Source organism: Dioscorea cayenensis, chromosome 9 (assembly GCF_009730915.1).
Source record: "Dioscorea cayenensis subsp. rotundata cultivar TDr96_F1 chromosome 9, TDr96_F1_v2_PseudoChromosome.rev07_lg8_w22 25.fasta, whole genome shotgun sequence".
NCBI classification, from domain to species: Eukaryota; Viridiplantae; Streptophyta; class Magnoliopsida; order Dioscoreales; family Dioscoreaceae; genus Dioscorea; species Dioscorea cayenensis.
The window spans coordinates 18,379,296-18,405,629 of record NC_052479.1 but is presented as its reverse complement, the minus strand read 5'-3'; the positions used below and the strand labels follow the sequence as shown (position 1 = coordinate 18,405,629).

The following is a 26,334-nucleotide window of genomic DNA, read 5'->3' as shown; positions in this document are numbered from 1 at the left end:
CAAGAAAAATTTGCAAAAAACATACAATAAAATATTTTCCATATCATCATATTTTAATTTTATTTTTCAAATATGCTAAGATGGCAACAAAGGAGGGCATAGATTTTTATTCTTTTCAAAATAACAATCTTTTAAATATTTAAAATATATATTTTAAAATTTCAAAAACATATCGTTACATGGAAAATTGGCTTTTGATAGGGCAACTTTTAATTGTAATATTTTAAAAAAATAATTAAAATGACAAGAAAATTTGCCAAAATAAACCACATAACAAAATATTTGACATGTCATGAGGTGGCACCACAAGGAGGGGCATATACATATATATTTATATATATTTCAAAATAATTGTTTTTAAAATGTTTAAGTACAATATTATCAAATTAAGTTACATTATGACATATATTATATAAAAAAAATTAGGATAATATTTAAGTTATATTATGACATATGACTTGGACTAACAGCATTCGGACAATTTCGACGAGTGTGTCCTTCATTGAAACATAAACCATAACGTTTTGACTGATTGTCTTCCATTATGTCTATCTCATTAGCGCGCCCTAGAAGTCGTCTTCGCATTGTAACATTAGGACATTGACGTGGACCATTAAAGGAGTTCCAATATCTCACATTTGACATTAGTTTGACTCTTTTGAGATAATATTTAGAGATAATTTTAATTTTTATTAATGCTCTCCACCTAATCTAATAATTTCAGGTTTGACTATTTTAATATTTGGAGATAGTTTTAATTTTTACCTATTAAAATTTTGACTTCAATACTTTTTATCCATTAAAATTTTGACCGAATATAACAATAATTTTAAAATATTAGAATTAGGTTAAAGTAGAAATAAAAGAGTAGAAGTGGGAATAAAACAAGTTATAAAAAAATATTATAAAAACTATAAGGAATTTGTTTTTAATTTAAAATACTAATGGGACCTACGGTTTATTAAAAAAATAAAAGTTTAATATTAAAAAATAATGGGATCCTAAATTTTAAAATAAAAAATAAAAATTTAATATTAAAAAATGAGTGGAAGCCGCTACTTTTAAAAAAATTATTAAAAAATAAACCATGCTCATAAAAATGAACAAAAATTAATTATAAAAAATATAATATTTTTGAAAAAATATATCATTAGATGGATAATTGGGTTTTGATATGTCAACTTTTAAAGATAATTTTTTTTTTTTTCAAAAATCATAAGAATGAACAAAAATTGCAATATATATTTCATATTTTTAGAAATATATCACAAGGTTGAAGATTGGCTTTTGATATGGCATCTTATAAATTCAATTTTTTTTAAAAAAATCACTAAAATGACATAAATTCAAAAAGAATTGTTCTTTAAATATTTAAAAATATATTGGCTTTTGATATTGGAACTTTTAAATATACTTTTTAAAAAAATTATGAAAATAAAATTAAATATCATTTTATATTTATATTAATTAATGTAAAATAAAACTCTTGATATTAATTTTTAAATTTATTTTTAAAAATTATAAAATGATTGTAAAATATGTATGGTAAGTATGGATTGTTTATGTAAAACATTTTTTTTTTATTGCCAACATTGTACTATGTGGTTGGAAAATAAGATTAACATGTCTCCTTAGCAAATAATCTTATATTATTAATATTTTGTACTAAAATACCCTAACTATATATATATATACCAAATATTTTAAAAATTCATAAGATTATGTTCTAAATATTAAAACTATTTAATAATAAAATTTTGCTATTATTTTTAAAACGTACATTTTTAATTTTAAAAAAATTAATTTTTATTAGTATTAATAATTCAAACTTAAATATTTAATAAATATAAATTTTGATTATAAATAAATATTTGAAAATAAAATTAATATAAAATGTTTTTTTTATTTCCAACCAAATATTTCAATGGAAAGAATTTTTTTATTTAATTTTTTTTAAAATTTCATGTTTTGTGATTTTATTGGATTTAAAAGGTAGAATGGGAAAAATATAATGGGGAATATATTAAAATATTTTTTAATTCAAAAAGATTTAATTTTTAAATTTTAAAATATTTGTTATGTTTATATATATATATATATGTATATATATATATTTCAAAATAATTGTTTCTTAAATGTTTAAAATATATTTTATATATTTAAAAATATATCATTAGAGGACTGATTTTATTTTTGATATATCAACTTTTAAATATAATTTTTTTAAAAAAAATCATGAAAATGAAATGAAAAATTTCATAGATAATTTTTTTTCAAAATAACAGTTTTCTAAATGATAAAATTTTATATTAAATTAAAAAAAAATATCTTGAGATTGAAGATTGGCTTTTGATATGCCATCTTTTAGATTTAATATTTTTTTTTTTTTTGAAAAATCAGGAAAATGACATAAAAATTTGGGGGAAAACGCACAATTGTGTGAGCTCACATTGCCATGTCATTAATTTCTATTTGTATAAGGACATGATTACAAATATTGTTTAAAAATATAAGGTCATGTATGTAATTTGCTTGGAATTCTTAAATTGGAATTTCTTTAAAACCCCTTTCCTTCCCTCGCAACCTACAAGACTCGCCTTGGCTTTCTTGGATTGAAGATTAAAGAACACTCATGGTCATTATTTCATATTACTTATATTTACTTTTATCGAATTTGTTAGTTCCGCAGATGTGGTTTGTGGTTTAAAGAACACTCAAAGCACTCAAAGAACATTCACACAAACCAAGCAAGAAGGAGACACACAAGATTGGTAACCTAGTTTGGCCTCCACTCACCTACGTTAGGGTGGCCAAGCCCGAGATAAACAATCCACTAAAAGAGTTGAAAATACATGAGTACAAAACAATTGTCACTCACTCTCTCAATAATGATCACTACCCTCTCTAGGTTGTCTAGTGTTCACACACTCTCTTCCACAAGTCACACTTACAATCTACGAGCAAGGTAGCTTATATAGATGCCTCAACGTCCCAAATATAGCACATACCTCTTTTAGAATCTCCGCGGCTACTAATTTAAAAAACCTCCTGAAATTAGCAGTTGCAACTCCTATTGTAACATAAGTTGCAACATAGCCCTGACTGCTGAGTTGACTGAGTTCTAGTTACGTTGTGGACGATCTCAAGACCCATCAACCTCTCGGTTATGCTTAGTCCAAGTCGGTGCAACCAAATCTCCCGATCCCGACTGCCGGTAACTAGCCTACCTCCTCAGTTCTTCATCACGCAGTCCCCTTGCAAGGGGTACACGTCCTTGTGCGTCTTCACGAAACTTGCCAAACTTAGTCTTAAATCTTCCAAGTTTGGTCTTCAAAGATTCTCCAAACTTTGATCTTCAATTCACCCAAGTTTGGTCCTCAAATCTTCCCAAGAATAGACTTCAATCAACCTTCATCAAAGATTCTTCAAATCATATCTTCAATTAGCCTTCATTCATACCATGAATAGATATTTCTTCAATTAAACTCCACCATATTTAGTCTTAAATCAAATCACCTAAATATGGTCTTGATATGATCATGTCTTCAAGTTGTGACATGTTACTAAAAATAACTCCACCAAGATCTTGAAGATATTTTGCCTTACAAGCCAAGACTCTTTGCCATGTCATCATGCCTTGCCATGTCACACAGGTTGCCACGTCATCTTGACTATGTGTCAAATTATGCCAATAATAGTGCGTTTGCACTAACAATCTCCCCTTTGGCATAATTTAACACAACTGCTTCTGCACCCAGACTGACTCCTGTTACAACATCTTGTTACAACTTGACTGGGACACAGACTTTACAAACCAAAGAAAATCATCTAGTTGCTTACAAAATATATGAATACACTGCAACTAGTGATGTACAAATTAAGCACAAACAAATACACCCAAGTAGAGCATTCGGTTTGGAATTCTTGTTCTAGTCAACTTCTTCCCCTGTGTCTGAATTGATGCCAAAATCTTCACTGGTTGTTACAAGACGTGTTACAACTTGTTCTACAACTCCCCCTATCTTCAGAATTCCTAGTCATTAGCTCCCCCTGCCTTCAGAACTCCTTCATCCTGCTGCAAATGACATTAATAAACTGTAGCAGATGCAGGTCATTTGCAGTCCGCAATAGGGATTAAAGTTGGCAAAGGCCAATTTCTCCCCTCAACTTTTCGAATCTTGTAGCATCTAGGGGTTTTGTAAAGATGTCCTCCAATTGTTTTTCTGTTGCAACATAGTCAATAATAACTGTCTTGTTCTTTGTCAAATCTAGTATAACTGGTGTTGAAGAACAATATGTTTAGTACAAGAATGTCGGACTGGATTCTTGGAGATATCAATTGCACTTTTGTTGTCACAAAATATAGTCAATAACCCTTGTGCAAAGCCATAGTCCTCAAGCATTTGCTTCATCCACAACAATTGTGTACAACAACTTTCTCCTGCTATGTATTCAGCCTCTATAGTGGAGAGAGAAATCGAGCTTTGCTTCTTGCTATACCATGTGACCAAGTTGTTACCAAGATAGAAACATCCTCCCGAGGTGCTTTTTCTATCATCAATGTTTCCTGCCCAATATGCATCACTATAACTTGCAAGATGTGAGTTAGAGTCTTTTGAATACCAAATTCCATATTCTGTAGTACTATGAACATATCTGATGATACGTTTCACAGCTTTCAAATGAGACTCCTTTGGTGTTGCTTGATATCTTTCACAAACTCCAACACTGAAAGAGATGTTCAGCCTGCTAGCTGTGAGATAGAGTAAGCTTCCAATCATGCTTCTATAGAGACTTGGGTCTACATCTTTTCCATGCTCATCTTTTGTCAACTTCTGATCACACTCATGGGTGTTCTCATGTGTCAAGCCTTTTCCAGGCCAAATCTTTTCACCAAGTTCTGTGTATACTTGGTTTGAGAAATAAAAATTCCTTCTTTGCATTGTTTGATTTGGAAACCCAAAAAGTAGTTCAGTTCACCTACCATGCTCATCTCAAACTCTTGTTGCATTAGATTAACAAACTCATCCACTTGCCTTTGTGATGTTGAACCAAATATGATATCATCAACATGGATTTGTGTCACCATAAGATGTGATTTGGACTTCTTTCTGAATAAAGTCTTGTCTGTTCCCCCTCTTTGGTAGCCCTTCTCATGTAAAAATTTTGTGAGCCTTTCATACCAAGCCCGAGAAGCTCCACAAAAACTTCTTCACTTAGAAAACCATTTAGAAAAGCACTCTTGACATCCATTTGATGTAGCTTGAACCCCATACAACATGTTACTGCTAACAATAATTTGATGGATTCCAAGCGTGTAACTGGTGTAAATGTTTCGTCAAGGTAAACTCCTTCAACTTGAGTATATACTTGAGCCACTAGTCTTGCTTTATTTATGATGATGTTTCCTTTGTCATCAGTCTTGTTCTTCAAAATTCACTTGGTTCCAATAACATTCACATCCTTTGGGGTGGGACCAATGTCCACACATCATTTCGAACAAACTGATTCAATTCTACTTGCATTGCAGCCATGCAGTATTCATCAACTAAAGCTTCTTTGACATTCTTTGGTTCAATAAGAGAGATGTAACATGTGTAGCCTGCCAATTCACGATAATCAACTCTTTGAGTGCTTATGGTTCTCCTTCCTTCAGTAACATTACCAATCACATTCTGAATAGAATGATTCTTCTTTATTCTTGAGGATGGGTCAAGACTGCTGTCTTTGTTATCTTCTTCGTTGTCACTTTCTTCTTTATCTAATTCTAAGATAATTTTTGACTGTTGTAACTTCAGTTGCAACATCAGTTATAACCTACTGTCTGTCTGAATCCTGAGCAGTTCCTGTTGTTGTAGTTGGTGTTGTAACCTGTGTTGCAACTTCTTGTTCTGCCTGTAACTCTTCATCTACTAATTCATAATTCTGAGTGATAAGCATATTTAGCTCACTTGATGCACCTTGAGTTTCCATATCAGAGAAATCATCAACAACAACATTAATGGTTTCCATCATCTTTTTAGTTCTTGAGTTGAATACCTGATAGGCTCTACTAGTAGTAGAATATCCCAAGAATAATCCTTCATCATTTTTCTTATCAAACTTTCCCAGGTGATCTCTATCATTCAGAATGTAACATTTGCTTCCAAAGATTTGAGATTTGGCCTTTTACCTTTCTAAATTTCATACGGTATCATGCTGGTTGAAGGCCGAATGTACACTCTATTGATGATGTAGCATACGATATTGATTGCTTCGGCCAAAAATCTTGTAGAGAACTTCTTTGAATTCAACATAACTCTAGCCATCTCTTGACGAGTGCGATTCTTCCTTTCAACTACTCTGTTTTGTTGATGAGTTTTTGGAGCTGAAAATTCTTGATGAATACCATGTTCTCTGCTAAATTCTGGAAACTGAGCATTTTCAAATTCACTTCCATGATCACTTCTGATTTTGACAATCTTCCCAATTTGACACTCTTTCTCATTTTGTAGTTGCAAGCATTACTTCTTGAAAGCTTCAAAAGTATTTGATACTTCTTGAAAGCTTCAAAAGTATTTGATTTCTTCTTAAGGAAATCCACCCAAGTGTACCTGGAATATTTGTCAACACACACAAATATATATCTTTTACCTGACAAGCTCTCTGTTTGTGTGGGTCCAATAAGATCTATATGCAAGAGTTCTAGCGCTCTTGTTGTACCTAAGTCTTGCACCACTTTGTGAGATGCACGACTTTGCTTTCCTAGTTGACAAGGTCCGCGTACACCATCTTCCCTTTTTGTAAGCTTGGGCACTCTCTTAACAGCTTTCATTTCTGTAATCTTCATCATGTTCCGGAGTTCAGATCTCCAAGTTTCTGATGTCAGATTTTAGTGATGTTGCAAGATGTGTTATAACAAACTTCCAATTTCTCTAGCAAATAGTAATTATCTGAAGATCTTGAACCAGTTAAAACACACTGAACAGCTTCATCATAGACCACACATCTGTCCTGAGTAAATTTTACCACTAAATTTTGATCACATAATTGACTTATACTCAGAAGATTTGCCTTCAGTCCTTCTATATGCAGAATATTTTTCAGTCTTGGATACCCAGGAACCATCAAATTTCCTTTTCCAACTACTTCACCTTTCTGACCATCACCAAAAGTCACATGCCCAATTGGACATTCTTTGTAATTTATCAAATAGCCTTTGTTACCTGTCATGTGTCTTGAACAACCACTGTCAAAATACCAGTTGTCTTTTGAGGATGTTTTCATTGAAGAGTATCCCACTAGATCTTCTTTTCTGACCCATATCTTCTTGCTTTCTTTTTTCTTTCCTTTAATATATGGTGTCTGCTTCATACTTTTGCCTTCTTTTATGTCTTTCTTCATCTTCCAACATCTTGTACGAATGTGCCCTTTGACACCACAGTAATGACATGTCGGAATCCACTTCTTTACATTTCCAAATACTCTACCCTTCTTCATATCTTCCTTCAGTTGATAACACTCGGGTCTTATATGGCCTCTTTCTCCACAATGAAAGCATATAAGGACTTGTCTTCTATGTCGTCTCTTTTTCTTATTATACTTCCATTGTTTATTTTCTTGAGCATTGGATAGAACACAGCCTGCTTCAACTTTGCTTTTCTTGCCTCTTGATGTCTTTTTTATATGATTTTGTGTCATACTTGTTTGAAAAAGTACCTCCTCAATCTTGGCTTTTCCTTTGTTCATGTTGTTTATATGCTTTCCAGCATTATTCAACTTTTCTTGACATTCAGTCAACCCTTTTGCAAGTTGTTTGTTTTGTATGAACATTTTATCAAGTTTATTTAACATAAGTTCATACCCATGCAGAAGATCGGTTTCTGTAACCTCCTCACAAACAGTTTCTCTAGGTGTTGCAATTGATGTTGTAACTAGACTTGCAAAAGCACTGAAATTTCTGAAAACTTTGACATTTTTTAGTACAGCTGGTAAAGAAGTGTGATTGTTGATTGCATCTTCTGCTCTATCTTCTTTTTGAATTTTTCTGAAATATCTGCACAATTCCTTGGTCAAAAGGGTAATTTCTTCTTCTTCTTTGTCTTTAGTCTGTCGTAACTCTTTTGAGCTTGTTGCTTCAGCTTTCAGAGCTTTATCTTCTTCTCTTCTACCTGGATTCAAATTTATCTTATAGGCTTGTAGAGATCCCATCAACTCGTCAAGTCTCATAATTGTGATATCTTTTGCTTCTTCTATTGTAGCAACTTTAGCATCGAATCTTCATGGAAGCTGGTCGGCTTGATTTGCTATATCCATTTTGGCATTGAATACGGCTATCATTTCATCTTCTCCCATTCGGAGATTCTCGAACATGGTTGTCAACATTTGAAGTTTAGATTCTCTTACCAAGTTGATACCTTCATGAATGATTTGAAGAATCCCCCAAGCTTTCTTGGCGTAATCACAGGTTGCAACATACTTGAATTGGTTCTTATCTACTCCTTCAAAACTAGCATTGAGTGCTTTCCAATTGGCATTTACTTTGAGCATATCTTCGGAACTCTACTTACTCTTCATCTTCATGGTCTCGTTCATGTTTTCATCAACTTCGATTGGGGGAGACCATCCTTCTTCCATGGTTGTCCATGCACTCTCATCAAGAGATTTGATAAAAGCCTTCATGCGTTCCTTCTAGTATGGATAATTTGATCCATCGAGCAACGGTGGTCGTGTGATGGAAACTCCTTCTTTTCCGGCCATCAACGGACCTTGTTGGACCTCGCCGATTTTGAAACCAAAGTGAACACGGCGACCAAAGCTCTGATACCACTTGTTAGTTCCGCCAATGTGGTTTGCGGTTTAAAGAACACTCAAAACACTGAAAAAACATTCACACAAACCAAGCAAGAATGAGACACACAAGATTGATAACACAGTTCGGCGTTCACTCACTTACGTCTAGGGGGCTAAGCCCGGAGATAAACAATCCACTAAAAGAGGTGAAAATACATGAGTACAAAACACTTGTCACTCACTCTCTCAACAATGATCACTACACTCTCTAGATTGTCTAGTGCTCACACACTCTCCTCCACAAGTCACACTTACAATCTACGAGCAAGGTAGCTTATATAGACGCCTCAATGTTCCAAATATAGCACATTCCTCTTTTAAAATCTCCGTGACTACTAATTTAACAACCTTTCGAAATTAGCTGTTGCAACTCCTGTTGTAACATAAGTTCCAACATGGCCTGACTGCTGACTTGACTTAGTTCTGGTTATATTGCGGACGATCTCAAGACCTACCGACCTCCCGGTCATGCTTAGTCCGAGTCGGTGCAGCCAAATCTCCCGAATCCGACTGCCGGCAACTAGCCTACCTCCTCAGTTCCTCATCACGCAGTCCCTTCACAAGGGTCACACGTCCTTATTTGTCTTCACGAAACTTGCCAAACTTAGTCTTCAATCTTCCAAGTTTGATCTTCAAAGATTCTCCAAACTTGATCTTCAGTTCACCTATGTTTGATCCTCAAATCTTCCCTAGAATAGACTTCCATCAATCTTCATCAAGGATTCTTCAAATCATATCTTCAATTAGCCTTCATTCATACCATGAATAGATATTTCTTCAATTAAGCTCCACCATATTTAGTCTTCAATCAAATCACCTAAATATGGTCTTGATATGATCATGTCTTGAAGTTGTAACATGTTACCAAAAATAACTCCACCAAGATCTTCAAGATGTTTTGCCTTGCAAGCCAAGACTCCTTGCCATGTCACATAGGTTGCCACATCATCTTGACTATGTGTCAAATTATGCCAATAATAGTGCGGTTGCACTAACAGGATTAATTTTTGGATTTGAAATTTTTTTGGGGATCCTATTGAATATTGTTAAGTCTGATGACATGAATTGGCATTATATGACAAGTCGAGTGATGGCATGGAAAGAGGAAGGTGATGTGGCAATAATGACTCAGCAAAGGAAGTAATGACTAGGATAATGATGTGGCAAGATATTCCTCTCAATAGAGTCATGTGATAATCAACTATTTTTGGAAAGTGCATCAAGTAAAAAGGATCTCTTCAAGAAGGGTAAGTTTTATTAAAAATATGGTTATCTATCCTTGGTAAGATTCAGGATGATAAATCATATCTTTGATAGAGCTCTTTTTTAAGAAAGATCTATTTTAAAGAGGGAGAAGAATATTCTATCATTGGGAAGAATTCAAGATCATGAAGATTGCATAGAACTTAGTTTGGTGTGAAGCTATTAGAAGACACAAAACCTAGCTTGGTGTAGAGCTATTTGAAGACACAAACTAAGTTAGCAACACAATTTGAAACATCCAAGAGCTAATTATGGGCGGAGCTATTCAAGGAGACTAATCATACTTGGAGATTGATTGAAGAATACATGAGAGATTTGAAGATCCAAGTATGGATGATAGGAGATCATGCTTGAAGATATTGAAGGCTAAACTTGGATGAAGATGAGATTAAGTTTACAAATAATATTTCAATGAGTCAAACGAAGATCATTTGGCAAGACCAAACTTGGGCCAAGTTTGGAAAGAAGATTAGGAGATTTTCGGTGACCATCTTTGGTGAAAACGTTCCTAGGGAGAGGAGACCTACTGAAGTGACGCGAGTAAGGAAGCAGCTGTAGGCAAGAGAAGCTTGGGTTGAGTCAACTGCTACGAGGTAGGACTGAAGGAACCCGGAAAGTTGAAGGTCACAAATTCAGGTACAACTGGCTATAACTCAGTCATGTTCAGTAAGGTTGGCCATGTTGCAATTGGGTGTTGTAACATCTAACTTTGGAAGGTGTCCAAGTTAGGAAGCCGCAGAGAATTCTAAAAGAGGAAAGTTTATTTAGACGTCGGTGAGTCTATATAAGAGATCATGCTTGATGATTTAGAATGAGCCACGTAGTGAGAAGACCCATGGGTAAGGGTTGGGAGAGTGGATATCGGTCAATCTCAAGAGGATATTTTTTGTCTTGAAAGAGTGAGAGAGTGTTGTACTCTTTATTCTTATACCACTTTTAGTGGATTGTTTCTCCGGGCCTGACCCCCATATGTAGTCAAAGTTGTGCTAAATTAGGTTACCAACTTGCGTGTCTCCTTTCTCTTGTTTGATTGTGTGTGTGGTTCCAATCTTCAAGTGAGTTTTTGAGTGACTTTTCTTACCACACTACCCATCGGAACCATCAAGTGGTATCAGAGCCTTGGTCATCATTGTGTGCTTTAGTTTCAAGGCCGACGAGATCCACACAAAGTTCTGATGATGGCTGCAAGAAAAGGAGCATCGATTACTCAACCACCTTTACTCAACAGATCAAACTACCCCTATTGGAAAGCATGCATGAGAGCATTCATCAAGTCCCTAGATGAAAGTGTATGGACCGCAATTAAAATAAGGATGGTCTCCTCCAATCGAGATTGATGATGAGAAGAATGAAATCAAAAAGAAGAAGTGCAAGTGGAGTTTGGAAGACATAAGCAAGGCAAACGCAAACGGGAAAGCTCTCAATGCTATTTTAGGAGGAGTAGATGAAGATCAATTCAAATACATTGCAACATGTGATATGGCAAGAGAAGCTTGGGACATCTTTTAAAGAGTACATGAAGGTATGAATACTATTAAAATATCAAAGCTTCAGATGCTAATGAGTAGGTTTGAAAGTCTCAAGATGGAGGAAGATGAAACTATTGCTGTATTCAATGTCAAACTAATGGACATAGCAAATCAAGCTGCTCAATTGGCAAAAAGTACTCAAATGAAAAGATGGTGTGAAAGACTCTCAAATCTTTACCGAAGAGATTTGAAGCAAAAGTGGCAGCCATTGAAGAAGCTCGTGATATCTCAACCACAAGATTTGATGAATTGATGGGTTCTTTTCAAGCATACGAGATGAACATGAGGTCAAAAAGCAAAATTAAAGATAGAGTTCCAAAAGAAGATGTCGGAAACAAGACAAAATTGAGACCACGATAATGGTGTTTCTAAAAAAACTCAGCAGACTTCTACAACAAGTTTTTATCAGTAAGTATCATCACAAACAACAGAAATTCCAGAAGAAAAATAGTAGGTTACAATGTTGGAAGTGCAGGAAAATGGGACACATGTATAATGACTGTATCAAAAGGCACAAACCTGTTGTGAAAAAGAAGAATGAAAATCCAAAGAACAAGGCCACTGTCAATCATGTCAGCTTCAAAACACATGAGGAATCAAATTGTTCAAAATACTCAGTTTAAGGAAGACAAAAGAAGGCTTCTCAATATTTTATGAGAATATCTCAGGAGGAAAAAGGAATCAATAAAGATGAGAACAAGAAAACAGATTCTATGTGTGGAGTGGCTTACACTTCTAAAAGGAAACCATCCAAAGAAGACTGGTATTTTGATAATAGCTGCTCAAGACATATGACAAGCAATAAAGGTTTGCTCAAGAATTACAAACACTGCTCAGGTGGGAAAGTTACGTTTGGAGATGGTAAAAAAAGTGTGGTAGTTGGTAAAGGGACATTGATGTTTCCTGGTTTACCAAACCTGAAGAATGTTCTACATGTAGATGGCTTAAAAGTGAATTTGATGAGTATCAACCAGCTTTGTGATCAGAATATGACGGTGAGATTCACTAAAGACGGATGCAATGTCTATGATGAAACAGCCAAATGTGTCCTGAGTGCTGCAAGGTCTTCAGATAACTGTTATTTACTTTGGAAACTATACAGATGTTACAACACTTCCAAAAACATGACAGATACCTGGCATCAAAGACTTGGGCACGTAAACTACAAGAATCTAATAAAGATTGTAGTACTTGGAGCTGTAAAAGGGGCACCCAAGACAAAACAAATAGAGAACGAAGAGTGTGGTCCATGCCAAATGAATAAGCAAAAACGAGCATCTCACAAGGTCTTGCAGGATGTAGTTACCTGGGTTGAGTTTCTAAAAGATAAATCAGAAGTTCTGCACTTAGGTCCAGAACTAGAAAGATTGTTAGATTGGCAAAATCATAAGAATCAGAAGTGATCATTGTAAGGAATTTGAAATAAGTCAATTCGCATAATTCAATGAAAAGCATGGAATACATCATGAATTTTCAGCACCATAAACTCCTTAACAAAATGGAGTAGTCAAACAAAAAAATCGAATTCTCCAAGAGATGGCTAAGGTCATGCTGAATGCTAAGAAACTCCCTACAAATTTCTGGGCTGAAATAATTAATACAGCCTGTTATATTCTAAATAGAGTATATCTTCGACCTGGTTCTGAGAAGACACAATATGAAATCTGGAAAGGAAAAAAGCCTAATCTCAGCTACTTCCTTGTGTTCGGAAGTAAATGTTACATTCTAAATGATAGAGAGCAATTGGGAAAGTTTGATGAAACGAGTGATGAAGGATTTTCCTGGGGTATTTCTCTAACAGTCATGCTTATTGAGTGTACAATGCAAGGAATGAGAAAATAATGGAAACCTACAATATTGTTATTGATGATTTTGGTGAAATTGAGTCTCAAAATAGCTTGAAAGAACCAGATAACTTACAGGTCAACACCTTTAATAATGTTGATATTCAGATGTTGTAACGCAAGATACAATAGAAGACACTACTTTTGAATCAGATGAAGACAATCAAGAAGACAACAGTTGGGAGCCATCATCTACACTAAAGAAGAACCATGCAATACAGGATGTGATTGGTACCATCAATGAAGGAAGATGTGCCAGGAATAGTAAGCAGATACATTATCGGGAGCTGTCAGGATACATGTGTTATACATCACTCATTGAGCCAAGAAACATGATCGAAGCCTTAAAAGATAAACACTGGGTTTTGGTAATGTATGATGAACTCAATTAGTTTAAACGAAATAATGTATGGACTCTTGTCCCATGACCAAACAATGTGAATGTCATTGGGACAAAATGAATCTTGAAAAATAAAACTTATTACCAGAGACAAAGCAAGACTAGTTGCACAAGGCTACACTCAAGTGGAAGGGATTGATTTTGATAAAACCTTTGCTCCAGTAGCTCGCCTTGAATCCATCAGATTACTATTAGCCATGGCTTACACCATCGGATTCAATATCATATGGATGTCAAAAGTGATTTCTAAATGGTTTTTAGAATGAAGAAGTTTATGTTGAACAACCAAAAGGGTTTGAAGATTGCCAACATTTTGATCATGTGTTCAAGTTACAAAAAACTCTCTATAGGCTAAAGCAAGCACCCAGGGCATGGTATGAATGACTCAAAAAATACCTGCTTGAAAAAGGCTATCAAAGAAAGGGAGTAGAGAAGACCTTTGTTTATCAAGAAGATTGGGTCCAATATCATGGTTGCTCAAATATATGTTGATGATATTGTTTTTGGTTCCACGTTTTAGAATCAAGTGGACCAATTTGTTCCACTCATGCAGCAAGAATTTGAAATGAGTGTTGTAGGAGAACTCAGTCACTTCTTAGGCTTCCAAATTAAGCAAAGCAAGAATGGCATCTTCATTTCTCAAAGCACATATGCAAAGAATTTGGTAAAAAGATTTGGGTTCAAGAAAGGAAGACATGTTAGAACACCTACGAGTATTAATGAGAAACTGACCAGGGATGAGCATGGGAAAGACGTGGATCCAAGTTTGTATAGAAGCATGTTTGGCAGCTTGCTTCACCTCACCGCCAGTAGACCTGATATTTGTTTCAGTGTTAGAGTTTGTGCACAATATCAAGCTTCACCAAAAGAGCCTCATCTGACAGTAGTGAAACGCATCATTAGATATATCATTAGCACGACAGAATTTGGCATTTGGTACTTGACAATGACCCTTGCATATTACCCACAAGTGCACGTATTTGTCGAAGTAATAAATTCCAGGTGAGTGTTGTATCATATCCACAGGGAGTAGAGAATAAAAATACTAAGATTGCTATTAACCAAATTAAGATGAATAATGATTATGTTGATGAAATGTCATGTTAACAGGAATAAAAGAAACAAGAACGACAGGCACAAATAAGTGAGTGCAAAAGCAATCGATAGAAGTGAGGTACTCGGATAATGGCCCCTAGGACTAATGTTTCAAGTGCAAGACCTGCTATTATGCTTCCTAACTAATGCTTAATGAGTCGTGGAAATCCTAAAGCACACGGTCCCAAAGCTAAGGTCGACCGTGACTAACTCTACACTGTGCAAAGTTGCATGGAGTTCTACGGATTCCAAGTGATAAATCCTATTCCTATGTGTAGAACTAACCCTTTGGTGTAGGTAAAAGACCCCTAGTCACAATTAAGCCCTAAATACTAAAGTCACTTCAACGCTTCACTCTGTTGCTAGGGGAGGCACATCTGCATCCATCGGCATAGGTTGAGGCTCGAGGCCCGGTTGACGATCCTCTGTAGTATCATCTCCTCCCTCTACTACCTCTAGGGTAGGTGTAACCCATATATAGAACCTAGGACTATGTCTGCGCACCAATCCCATCAATCTCAGTGTCTCAATACTCAAAGGGATAGGTACAATCGCCTTCTCGGCCCCCCCGAATCGTGTCAAGTAGACCCATTTCCAAGGTGAGTCTCATGATGTATGGGCCTGAGAAAAGCGCTCTTGCCCTGGTGTACTGTCCCTGATGCCTCATTTACTCAGCTACAATGTGTCCCAGATGGATCGTTGTGCTCTCAACGATCAAATAGAGATATAGAAGCTCTTGCCGGCTGAGGACACCAGTGCTGTTAGCATGGCCGTTGACCGACCTGCTCATAATGGCCTGCAAGTATCGATATGTAGGTTGAGAAGGGCACATAGCCCCTAGCTCATACTGGCCCTAACCGCATAACATACCATACGCTTTCTGCAGGGTCAAGGCCCCAGGATAATCTGTCGGCAACTGAGCGTACTCCTCAGTACCTGCGAATGCCTCCTCACACAATCCCAACAAGATCAAAAAATGTGTCACGCTTATGCGGTAGTGATCCCCCAATGCTCTAAACTGTATAGCGTCGACAATGTCGAATCTATCATAAGAATGGTCGAACTCAAATTATGATAGCACCTCGAAGATATGCGCATGATGTCAGGCTGTCTAATTGTCAATAGCTGTCTCTAACCTCCCACCTAGACGAGATCCTCTTCCTCATCCCCCAACTCATCTCCCTGCTGTATATCTCGCAATACGCTCGTATGTAGGAAGTGAGTCTGTCTGAACCTACGCCTCGATAACAATCGCTCAAACTGAGCCTGGTGCTCGGCAATAGCGAACTCTATGCGCTCTGTCTTAGGGGACTACTGACTGGGATATTTGTCGGCCGTAATCTTCGCGCTAGGTGCCATATCTGTAAGAATTAAAAAAAAAAAAATCAATTGAATTGGCTCACGGTATTAGTGTTGTAGAAATCCACACGGTCATGTGGAAATTCCACACACCCGTGTGGATCAATGGGGCGTGAAAACCGCACGGCCGCACTCTAAAACTCCAAAAATACATATTAGAATCGTTTCTAAACTATTTCTAATAATACAATGACCATCTAATTGTCGAAACGAAGCAACATTTACCATTCTAATTGAATAAAATACATTATGACGAAGAAAAGAGAGAATTAAGGGTTACCGACAAGATGAAGTTAAAAACTTTGAATTCGGCCAGAAAACTCGAGTAAACCTCCCTAAATCAACAGTGCGAGGTCGGGAGAAGGGTTAGGAATGTTATCAGAGTAACTGGGAGTGTGAGAATGAAGAAGAACGAAAGGATTTTAAAGAAAACCCATGGCTCTTGTGTTTCTGTACATTCACAAGGGCGTGTGGAAATTACCCAAACCCGTGTGACTCCACAGGAGAGACCCACAGGGGCAGACACACGCCCCTGTGTGCTCTCGAGATAACACTTAATGCTTCTAAATGCAACCACACTGGCATGCGGAAATTACCCTCGCCCGTGTGCCCGACCACAGGGCAGACGCACGCCCCTTTGGCTTCTCTGTCCATCTAAGAAAAATCTCTAAGTGTTTCACACGCCGGTGCGGAAATTCCACTCAGGCGTGGACCTTCACAGGACCAGCTCACAAGAGCACTTGCACGTCCCTGTGTATTCTCGGGATGGAAGAGAGCTCTTCTGCAGAGATGCACACGGGCGTGCGGAAATTACCCACGCCCGTGTGTTTGTCACAAGGACATCCACAGGGGCGAGTCCACGCACCTGTGTCCTCTCGGGATGAGCTCGCAGTGGAGACCCACGGCTGTGTGGAAATTCCATACAGTCATGTGTTTTCTCTTGATGCCTTAGAAATCTCTGCAGGCTCTGCAGAAAATTCCTGAAAATATAAATACACTCAGAGCCTGAATTAACATACAAAGTATACCAGGGAAAAACACAAAAAACTCGCTCCAACGACCAACAACTTCGCCATAAATATTTAAACACACGATAACACCAAAATGTCCATGAGAAAATTACAGCAATAGCATCTAAAGATCAAGATACCAACTCTTAAAGTCTTATTCATGTAAACACTAAACTAAAAACTAGGAAAACAGTAAAAACATGGGTTGCCTCCCAAGAAGCGCTTGTTTAACGTCACTTAGGTTGACGTACCTTGTCTTACCTCATGTAGGCTCGTAAATGAATAGCTAAACCCCCTTGTGGGTATTTGGATTTGTGAACCCTAGGATACTATTGTTTCTTTAAACATTTTATTATGCTTTCTTTAATTGATGTTTTAATTGAGTTCCAATTTTGAATGCTTGTAGCAGGTACTACTAACAGCCGGCCGAGTATAAGAATTCCAGAGAATTCACACGGGCGTGCGGAAATTTCACACGGGCCGCATGGAGAATTCATAGGGGCTTGTGGATGCCCGATTCCAGCTCTATTTAAAGCCGATTTCAGCCCTGATTTCATCATTTTTTTTTCCATCTTTTCCCCAACTTGATAGAGGGCTTTGCCTACGGTTTAGAGGGGTTTTGGCAAGGCTTTTGGAGTGGTTCTATGGCTTCGACACCGCGCTCCACTTGAAAGAAAGTTATTGGGAGAGCTTTCGTCTCCACCGATTGTTCAAGGTGTGCCCTAGGCATGACAAGTGGATCTTTGGAGAGGACGAGGCCACTTAACAAGACCATCGACACGAACACCGAGGGGTTTTTCTATGGATTACTTGTTTTTTACATTCGATTTCATTGTTGATTGTAACTAGCTCCATGGAGAGCTAAAACCCCTAGTGGGTATTTGGATTTGTGAAACCTAGGATGCTATTATTTCTTTAAACCTTTTATTATGCTTTCTTTAATTGATGTTTAATTGAGTTCCAATGTTGAATGCTTATTGAATGATTTCTCCCTTGGAGTGACACTAGGGTTGAGAGTCCATATTGGTAACCTTTGTGAATGGGTGACACACCATGAGGGTTAGCCAAAGCTAGATTGGAGAGAGTTGAGAGGGCGAGTCGAGAGATAGCGGAGCGTCCCCTTTCCCCTTCGATTTGATTCATCCTACCTCATGTCCTCAAGTTCTTTGTGGTCATAGTAGAGTGAATGGGCTAAGGGATGACCTTCCACTGGGCTTAGTTGCAGAGGCAACGGAGTAAAGTGTTGAAGTGATTTTAGCACCTAGGGATTAATTGTGATGAGGGACCTTTCACCTGGACCAAAGGGTTAGGTCTACACATACGAATAGGGTTTATCACTTGGAATCCCTAGAACTCATTGCGATTCTATACGAGTGCGTGGTATAGAGATTGTTCAAAATTTCCTCCGGGACACATATAGAGTTAGGCATGGTTGACCCTAAATTTGGAATCACGTATTTTAGGATCTCCACTACTCATTAATGCGTTAGTTAGAAAGGATAATAGTTGGTTTTGCACTTGAAGCAATAATCCTAGGCGGAACAATATCCGAGTACCCCATTTACATCGATTGCCTTTTCCTCTCAATAATTGTGCCTCTCTCTCTCTTATTTCTTTTATCTCTTTTTATATCACTTTCATTCATCATACCATCGATTTATTCTCATCATAGTTAGATAGGAATCGTTGTGTTTTTATTCACTATTTCGTATGGATACGATACCCACTCACCTGTGATTTATTACTTTAACATCCGTGCACTTGCGGTTTACACACATATTTGGTCGTGTCAGACTCCAGGATACATGAATGTGTGCCAACCTCCATGAATTCAAGTCATTACAATGAGTTGGAAGGGCACAAAGGCAGTGAATTTGTGTATACCGACTTCTGCATTGATAACAAGATCTTCACCAACGAAGTCATTAATTGAAGAAGAGTTGTGATCTACGGCATAAACATGTGCCCGTTTATGTTGCCTCAATGAAAAGTGTGGAATTGAGAGTATTTTGGCCGAGTATTACAGCAGGTACTGTAGTAATAGCAGTTACTGTTCACAGCCGGCCGAAAAAAGGATTTCCAGAAAATCCACACGGGCGTGTGGAAATTACACAGGTCCATGTGATAGATCTGCAGGGCCATGTAGATGCCCGCTTCCAGCCCTATTTAAGCCACGATTCAGCCCGATTTTGAGAATATTTTTCACTTCTTCTCTTCCACTTTTCTCCATCGTTTGGGAGGCCGTCGGCTACGGTTTGGAGAGGCTTTTGGCAAGTTTTTGGAGTGGTTTGGGGGATTTGACACCATGATTCGCTTGGAAGAAGGTTATTGGGGGTACTTTCGTCGGCATAGATCCCTTGGAGACCCTTGGAGAGGACTTCGCTACTCCCCAAGACCATCAACACTACCGAGGGGTTTTCTCTTTTAACACTTGTTTTTACTTTCGATTTCATTATTGATTGTATTGTGCTCTATGGAGAACTAAACCTCCATGTAGGTCTTGTTCAAGATGTGAGAATGTGTGCCAACCTCATTGTACTCAAGTTAGCACAATGATTTGGAGGGCACAAAGGCAGTCAAATTCAAGTATTCTGGCTTGTGCATGTATAGCAAGATCTCCACCAATGTAGCCGTTTATCGAAGAAGCAAAGCGATCTACGACGTAAACGTGTTCTCGTTTACGTTACCTCTATGAGAATATGGATTCGGGATAATTTTGGGCCGGTACTGTTCACAGCTGGCCAAAGAAAGTGATTTCCAGAGAATCTACACGGGTATGTGGAAATTCCACACCCCCGTGTGTTAATTTTACAGCCCCGTGTGGTGAATCCACAGGGGTGTGTGGATTCTCGATTCCAGCCTATTTAAGGCAGATTTCAGTATTCTTTTCTCTATTGTTTCACAAACTTGAGGCCGCCGACTAGGGTTTTGAGAGGGATTGGCTAGTGATTGGGAGAGGTTCTACTTCTCTGACATCGCGCTCCGTTTGGAAGAAGGTTAGTGGGAGAGCTTTCATCGGCACCGATCCGGTGAAGTGTATCCAAGGCCAGACAAAGGGACCCTTGGACGAGTAGAGGCTTCTCCACAAGACCATCATCACGACTATCAAGGGTTCTCTATGAATTACTTGTTTTTATATTTGATTTCATTGATTGTAACTAGCTCCATGGAGAGCTACACCTCCTAGTGGGTACTTGGATTTGTGAACCCTAGGATGTATTATTTGAGTTCTAATCTTGAATGCTTGATTGATTGAATGCTACCTTAGAGTGACACAAGGGTTGAGAGTTCACCTTGGTAACCCTTGTGAGTGAGTGACACACCACGAGTATTAAACAAAGCTAGATTGGAGAGGGTTGAGAGGGTGAGTTGAGAGGTAGTAGGCCATACGCAAGTGGCGTTGTCAAACCCGTGCACTTGCGGGACATACGCAAGTGATGTTGTCAAGGTTTTGGCGCCGTTGCCGGGGAGTCAAGGTCTTAGCTATTCATTCATTCATTCTATTTCACATCTTCTTTTCCTATCATCGTTCTGATTTGTTTTCTTTTTTTGGGTGCAGCTCCAGGTTATGACCCGAGGGAACACTTTGATATTGATTGAAGGAGATCCTAAACTTGAATGTACACTCAGAAGAAGGGGAAAAGAACCTGTACAAGAACCGTCCAATCAAGCTAAAATAGAAGTTGAAGGGTTAGATAATATGGCAGAACAGAACGAGCAACAGAGGACACTTTATGATTATGCTAGACCCTCGGTTTTGGGCACACAATCAAGCATTGTGCGACCCTCGATTATAGCTCCGAATTTTGAGCTGAAACCTTCATTCATCCAAATGATTCAGCAGTCAGCGCTGTTCAATGGTTTGGCCGATGAGGATCCGAACAACTATATAAAGAACTTCTTGGAAGTTTATGATATGCTGAAGATTAACGGTGTATTGGATGATGCTATTAGATTGAGGGCTTTCCCATTCTCTCTCAAGGGAAGAGCCAAGCAGCGGCTACATTCTTTACCCAAGGCCTCCATCATGACTTGGAACGAGATGGTCGAAGCTTTTCTTGCTAGATACTTTCCTCTGGGGAAGTCGGCCAAGCTTTGCAATGAGATATCATCGTTTGTGCAGATGGAGTTAGAGTCAATGTTTGAGACATGGGAGCGCTTCAAGGATCTTTTGCGGAGGTGCCCACGGCGCAGATTTCCCAAATGGATGATTATTCAGACTTTCTATAATGGGTTGAATTCGAGTACAAGGCAGTTGTTAGATGCCGCTGCAAGAGGTACAATGCGGAGTAAAACCCCGAAATAATCCCGACAGTTAGTGGAAGACATGGCCATGAATAGTTATCAGTGGAATGCACCGGAAAGGAAAAAGGTGGCGGGGCTCCATGAAATACATGCAGTAACTACATTAGCGGCTCAGGTGGAATCATTGAGTAAGAAGTTAGACCTCCTAAGTTCTAATAGAGTGGCGGCCATGACTACTTGCACCCGGCGTGGTGGAGGACATGCTCCATCCGATTGCCTGATCTCTATTGGTGATGCATCTTCAATGGAGAAAGTCAATTTTGTGGGTAATGCAATGAGGAACCAAGGTAATCCATATAGCAACACCTACAATCCGGGTTGGAAGAGTCATCCTAATTTTTCGTTGAGCAACCAAGGACCACAAAAGGCCATGGCACCACTGCGTTTCCAACAACAACAAGCCCCAAACATGGAGAACCGAGTTTCAGGATTGGAGACCCGAATGACCGATTTAGTGAAGGCCTTGACTAGATTTGTGCAATCGTTAGATACAAGGTTTCAATCAATTGAGGCTACGCTTCGGAACCACCGCTTCTTTGCACAATCTTGAGAATCAAGTGGGCCAAATTGTGAAGTCTCTATCGGAAAGACCACAAGGAAGCTTGACAAGTAATTCCGAAACCAATCCTAGAGAGTATGTGAAGGCGATCACTTTGAGAAGTGGTCATAAGGTTGAGGGTAGGCTTCCGAGTGAGAAGCCCAATGTAGATGCACCCGAGGTCATAGGGGTTGAGGAGGGAGCAAGCAAAGAGAAGGAGGTGGCACCCCCACTTTTTAAGCCAAGAATCCCTTGTTTCTGATTGAGGAATGATCAAGGTGATGAATCATACAAGAAGTTCCTGAGTTTGTTTAAGAAACTCCACATCAACATTACCTTTGTTGAGGCATTGTCCAAAATGCCTAAGTATACAAAATTCTTGAAGGACTTGTTGACCAACAAGTAAAAGTTGGAGGACAATGCTTCAGTGATCTTAGATGCTTCTTGTTCAGCGGTTTTGCAAAAGAATATGGTAAACAAGAAGAAAGACCCGGGAAGCTTCACCATTCCGTGCAACATTGGCAATTTGTGTGAAGAAATGGCATTGGCGGACTTAGGGGCCAGTATCAACTTCATGCCGTATACTTTCTTTCAGAAGCTAGGCTTGGGAAAGCCTAGGCCCACTCAGATGACATTGCAATTAGCGGACCGAACGGTGAGACATCTGAGGGGCATCATTGAAGACGTGCTTGTCAAGGTGGACAAGTACATTTTTCGTGTTGACTTTATAGTGTTGGATGTCGATGAGGATGCGGATGTTCCTTTGATACTTGGGAGGCCATTCTTGCGCACTTCTAAGGCATTAATTGACATGAACAGTGGGGAGTTAACACTGATGGTTGGAGATGATAAGCTCACATACCGCCTCACCGAAGCCAAGGGACATTCTCTTGTCTTTGATGATACTCTTTACTTTCTTGACACTACTGATGAGATTGTTGATGAATACATTCAGGAAATGTTCAATCTGGACCCATACGAGGGTTTGTTCGACCAAGAGGTGGACAATGAAGAAGTAATGATGGTTGGTCTGGAGGAACAAGTACCATCTACTCCGGGGATCATGAAGAAGGTGCTCCGGAAGATGAAGAGGATAAGGAGACGCCACTGGAAATGCCCCAAGGCTGTTGGGGATCTGCGAGAACCGAACAAATTGGATGAAAAATTGGTAGGTGGTACCAAGCCCGATAACTCTCCCTATACCTTGAAGAGACTTTGCTCTTCATTCTTTCAAGCTATGGGTAAGAGGGCAACCTTCATCTATGAACCCCCGTGAGGTAAGATAAGGTACGTCAAGCTTAGTGACGTTAAACAAGTGCTTCTTTGGTGGTAACCCAAGCATTTATTGTTTTTCTAGTGTTTAGTAGTGTTTGCATGAATAAGGTGTCGAGTGTTGGTGTCTATATGTTTTCAATGCTATTGTTGTGAGTTTTCCATGGATTTTTGGTGCTTACGTATGTTTTTAATGTGTTTGGGGAAGTTGGTTGGTCTTTTGAGCATGTTTCGTGTTTTTCTCTGGTATTTTGCATACTAGGCTCTGAGTGTATCTATGTGGTCAGGAATTTTCTGAAGAGCCTGCAGAGTTTTCTAAGGCATCCAGAGAAAACGCACGGGCGTGTGGAATTCCCACACGCCCTGGGTCTCTGCTGAGAGCTCATCCAGAGAAGGCACAGGGGCGTGAACTTGCCCCTGTGAATGGCCTTGTGAGTTTCGCACGCCCGTGGGAAATTTCCGCACGGGCGTGCGTCTTCCTGCAGAGACTTAGCAATTTTTCCCGAGAGCACACAATGCCGTGGACTCACCCCCGTTGGCTAACCTGTGACACACGCACGGGTGGAGGTACTTCCCGCACGTCCGTGTGGATCTCTGCAGAAGAGCTCTCCTCCATCCCGAGAAGACAGAGTGGCGTGCACTTGCCCCTGTGAGTTGGATCTGTGAATGTGCACGCCTGTGCGGAATTTCTGCACCGGCGTGTGAAATACTTAGTGATTTTTCTCGGTTGTATAGAGAAGCCACAGGGGCATGTGACTGCTCCTATGGGTCGGGCGCACGGGTGTGGATATTTTTTGCACGCCCGTGTGGAGGCGTTTGACCCTGTGAGTGATGAACAGAACGTTAAGAGCCGCGAGTTCTTTTTAAAGTCTCATCATTTCTCTTAATTTTCACACTCCTCATTGATCTGAGAGCACACTTGCACTCTTTCCCGACTTCGTGCTACCCATTTGGAGGGATTTTCAATTCGTTTTCCGGTCGAATCAAAGTTTTCAAGTTCAACTCATCGGCAAGCCCTATTTCTTGTTTTTCTTCATCAATTCTTGATGTTAATCAATGAAACTGGTTAATGTTGCTTCGTTTCTATAATTAGAGGGGTATTGCATGCTTAGAACGAAGTTAGAAACAATTAAATGGTGTCTTCTTGGATTTTTGAGGCGCGGCCGTGCGGTTTTGACGCCATGTGGATCCACACGGGCGTGTGGAAATTCCAAACGACCGTGTGGATTTAAGCAGCATTATTCCTTTGAGCGAATTTGAATGATTTATTTTGTAATTCTTGCAGTTATGGCCCCCCGTTCAATGAAGCAGGATGTTTTACGGCCCCGAGAGCCATCTCCTGAGTTCGACAACATGGATTTCACGATTCTCGAGCATCAAGGTCGCTTTAAGAGGTGTCAAGGCTACGATTTAACCAGACGGGTTTTCCCGACATCAATGCTTTGCGGGAGATTTAGATGGCAGGTGCAATGGTGGAGGAGGTAGATGACATGCTGGAAGTTGGCAGCTGGGGCCGTTTATTGTCGATTAGAGACCCCACCATCTGCATATTGGTGCTCGAGGTCCTAAGCATCATTCGAGTTCGATCGCTATTCTACTTTTGATAGCATCGGTGCTGTACAATTTCGAGCCCTCGGACAGTATCATAGCTTGAGCGTGACTCAGTTTTCTATCTTGATGGAGCTATATGATGCAGCATACACAAAGACAGAGGAGTATGAGTAGTTGCCCATGGATTATCTCGGGACACAAAGACAGAGGAGTATGAGCTATATTATGCAGCTACAGTGTACCTAAAGTGCGTTGTGTGGACATGGGCAGTATGAGCCCGGGGTTTTCAAGGCCACCTGTCTCTCCCGACCGAGCTACAGATACATTCATGCCGTTTTGAGTAGCTCAGTGAACGGTCGTGGCGATAGTACTGGTGTGCTCAGCCGACAGGAGCTATTATACTTATATTCGATGGTATAGAGCACACCGATACATCTGGGACATATTCTGGCAGAGTATCTTCGACATCAGGGACATTATACCAGGATTGGTGCCATATTCACTGGTCCCTACATTACGAGGCTAGTCGTCGGTATGGGTCTACTTGAAGCGATCAGAAGGGCTGACTGAGGAGAGGACTGTACCCACTTCTCTGGGCATAGAGACGATGGGATTGATGCGGATGGTTCGCATGGAGTCTGGAGTTTATGCGTTGATTACACCTATCCCCGAGGTAGTAGAGGGAGATGAAGATGATGCCGAGGCTTCTTAGCCCAATCCTGAGCCTCAGCCGTCACAGATGGAGACCGAGGCACCTCCTGCAGCACAAGATCCGCCCCTGGTGCACATGTTTTCCCCATCTCGAGCCCATGATCGTTTTGAGAGGCTCGAGAGTGCTGTGGGACCAAGATTGCTGAGGTCCGAGCAGAGATAACAGAGGTCTGGGCAACACATTGCCTCATCATTTGTTCTGCGACCACGGACTCCTCAGGCTCCTCCAGCATCACCATCACCACCCCCGCCAGCACCCCTTTGGTCTAGCACCAGCATCAGCAGCAGAGCTAACAGTTGATGACGCTGACACTTGACTTCATTTTTCATTTCTTTGCACTCGCATGTTATTTTGGACTTGTATACTTAGAAAGGATTTATCTCCATTAAACACAACACTTGGTGTCAGGGGAGTATTGTTTCAGTTGCCACTCTCATATCTATACTTGATTGATTTATTTTCTATTGTGCTTGCATGGTACATTGGGAATAATGTACAACTTAAGTGGTGTTGGGAGGGCCAAGATTGCTGAGGTCCGAGCAGAGATAACAGAGGTCTGGGCAACACATTGCCTCATCATTTGTTCTGCGACCACGGACTCCTCAGGCTCCTCTAGCATCACCA

General features: G+C 39.3%; 1 non-coding gene across 1 annotated transcript; it reads right to left on the bottom strand.

Moving 5' to 3' along the window:
• Positions 1-21,422: 21,422 nt before the first annotated feature.
• Positions 21,423-21,529, bottom strand: LOC120269856. The gene has a single exon (XR_005539487.1). It is a non-coding gene; the product is annotated as a small nucleolar RNA R71 (small nucleolar RNA).
• Positions 21,530-26,334: the final 4,805 nt, after the last annotated feature.